Source organism: Homarus americanus, unplaced genomic scaffold (genome assembly GCF_018991925.1).
Source record: "Homarus americanus isolate GMGI-L3 unplaced genomic scaffold, GMGI_Hamer_2.0 scaffold24760, whole genome shotgun sequence".
NCBI lineage: Eukaryota > Metazoa > Arthropoda > Malacostraca > Decapoda > Nephropidae > Homarus > Homarus americanus.
In genome coordinates, this window is record NW_024712420.1 from 124,026 (window position 1) to 127,500 (window position 3,475).

Consider the following 3,475-nt stretch of genomic DNA (forward strand, 5'->3'; position numbering starts at 1 on the left):
ACATAGATTAACTGATGTAGTGTAGACATTTGTCATTCATCTAACGTGGAGTGAATAATACCTGTCCTGCAGTGAACAATGTGAGGCTGAAACAGTTGGTTACACAGTATAAATCTACCACTTTATTTATCCTCAACAAAGTTTAAGAGATGATAGTATAGTGTTCGGTTTTATGGTGGTGGTGTGATGGTGGCGTGGTGGTGGCGTGCTGTTTGGGATTCTAAGACGAAGTCAATAGTCTGTCCAGCTGCATTTCTGTCCAATCACCTAATTTACTGCCTGTTCACCGTATATCAAGAACGTGACGGGAGAAGCACCATCTCTGATCATAGTTACACCATTACTGTGGTATAGAGTATTGTTGTACGATACAAACCACACATACAAACACCATTTGTCCTCATGTAAAGGCACATTTCGTCATGACTCAGGTTATGTCCACACACTATAGCAGACAAGATGCTATAATGTTTTAATGTTTATCTCAATGACACTTCAACCTAATGTAAAGTATCAGAATTCAGATATTAAGTATTTGTCACTTAACACAACAGTATGGCGAAGCAACTGTCCTCTGTCCAGCACGTCACAGAGACCTCCCTCACCTCCTCTTCGTCTCCTCACGTCACATCACCACATTAATAGCTTATAACATATATTATCAATGAACATTAAGTTATACTGTCAATACTTAATATAGTGCGTCTTATCCTCAATCTACACTACACTATAACATCACCTTTAATCTTAACTATACACCATAATAACACAACAACAGGTAAATAATCAGTATATAAAGGTTCAAGAAACATAAATACAACTTTCAAAACCCATTACCTATACACCTCCTGACGGTGGCCTGACGGACTGGTGCCACCGCCTTAGTCACCCGTGTGGGACTGTTGTTATCGTGGTGGTGGTCGGATGTTGCCAAGAATCACGGACCAGGATGAGAATTGTTCAGTTTAATTTGTTTTGTTTAATTACTGTAGAATTTAGAGGGACTACAGGAGATTAGTTCTACATAATGAATAGAAACAAATATATCTGTAGCCAAGAAATATATTTATAACTTGTAGTCAACTTAGTACAAGAAAAACGAAGTGGTGTGTATGTATGTATGTATGTATGTATGTATGTATGTATGTATGTATGTATGTATGTATGTATGTATGTATGTATGTATGTATGTATGTATGTATGTGTGTATGTATCAATTTTACCTTGATAGAATTTTAGGCTGTTGTGGCGTTAAACAAGACACAGCTGGGCCACACTACCAGGAGACACAACTGGGCCACACTAGTAGTAACCACAACTGGGCCACACTAGTAATAACCACAACTGGGCCACACACTAATAAACACAACTTGGCCACACTAGTAATAACCACAACTGGGCCACACTAATAAACACAACTTGGCCACACTAGAAGAAGACACAACCTGGGCCTCGGTATACCTCAGCCTCCTGCAAGTGGCCAGCCAGATAAGCAGGTGTGGTGGTGAGGATGGTGTTGTCTTTTTATCAATATTATGTGAGTGTAAAAACTGGTTACAACAGCGTGGCATTATCTAACAGTATCGGGGGGTTAAAACACCAGCTACCAGTTGTTGTTGGATGACTTTGTAAGTGGTGGTTGCTTTTTTTTATAGGATTTCTACTGCGTCATATGTTGTAGGTGTGGTGGGTTGTAGGTTGTGTGTTGTGGTGGGTTGTAGGTTGTGTGTTGTGGTGGGTTGTAGGTTATTGTGTTGTTGTGGTGGGTTGTGGGTTATTATTATTATTTGTGGTGGGTTATAGGTTGTGTGTGTTGTGGTGGGTTGTAGGTTGTGTGTTGTGGTGGGTTGTAGGTTGTGTGTTGTGGTGGGTTGTAGGTTGTGTGTTGTGGTGGGTTGTAGGTTGTGTGTTGTGGTGGGTTGTAGGTTGTGTGTTGTGGTGGGTTGTAGGTGTGTGTGTTGTGGTGTGATGTAAGCGAGTTGTGAAATGTTGTAGTAGGTTAGGTTAGGTTAGGTTAGGTTAGGTTAGGTTAGGTTAGGTTAGGTTAGGTTATGTTATGTTAGGTTAGGTTAGGTCAGGTTAAGTTAGGTCAGGTTAGTTCAGGTCAGGTTAGGTTAGGTTAGGTCAGGTCAGGTTAGGCTCACGTCTTATACACACAGGTAAACTTTTTCTACAAGGATATGAAGACTTAACTCACAGTAATTACCCTCATATGTGATGACTTAAGGCAGTAGGAATTCCAATTGATATTTTTGCGTGTAGTTTTATCTCAACAGTCGGCGTTTCCATTTACGATGTCGTGTCCGGTTTTTGTTCGTTGTCCGTTTCGCTGTGTAGGTTAGAGATGCGCACCACATACATACATACATACATACATACATACATACATACATACATACATACCCTTCCTCTCTTTCCCCCTCCTTTCCTCCTAACCTTCACCTACTTCCTCTCCCCTCCCCTCTCCCTTCCTCCTCCCTCTCCCTCCCCTACCCCTACCCCCCCTACCCTTATATTTATTTAATTATTTATTTCATTGATTTTTTCTAGTGTATTAATGGGCTAAAGTATCAGTGTCTGGCCAACTACTGAAGTATAAGTAAGTATAAGTAAGTATAAGTATCTCAGGTGTTTTCGTGAGATATATAGTTCAACTTTTATATATTTATTTTTTTATAATGATATACTAAGTCTTTTATACATGTGATTATAACTCATATATGTTGTAGTAATTTATTCTGAGACTAATATAGAAATTGATCTATAAATTTAGAGCGGCAACAACCTTTATTTATAGACAAAATATATTAATTAAAACTTAACATTAATATAAATTATCCGGTAAATGTTAATATAGCAGACGATTTATTTTAATTGTGATAGATAAAAAATAATTAACATAGGTGATTATAATATTTAATTGACCTGGAAATTTTTAATGCAAGAAATATAAAATAATATTATTGATTAAAATACCACTTCATATTTACTGCTATAAACTGAGTGTAATCATAAATCACTCTTTGTAGTAATTGCCTCAAACAACCACAACTACTGAACGAGCATAGAGTAGCTGTGTTGTTCTCGTCAGGTGAGTTAGTGTGTTAATGAAGTGATTACCTGAGACACCCTACCACACCTGTTGCCTATTAGTTATTGGCACACCTGGGTCACCCTACACCTGCAACTGACATACCTGAGGCAATCAACACCTGCTCCCTCTACCAGTTATTGGCCACCGTTACCTCCGCGCCACTCCTGACCTCTACCTCCACTTCCCTCTGACCCCTCTCCCCCCTCCTCTCTCCCCTCCCTCCCCTTCCTCTCTCTCCCTCCCCCCCTCCTCTCTCCCTCCCCCCTTCCTCTCTCCCCTCCCCTCTTTCTCACAAGCAGTCACTCAGAGATAAAGTAACTCACACGCTCCTCACTGACCACAACCAACCTTACACTCAACTAACCCAGAGAAGCAGCGGTG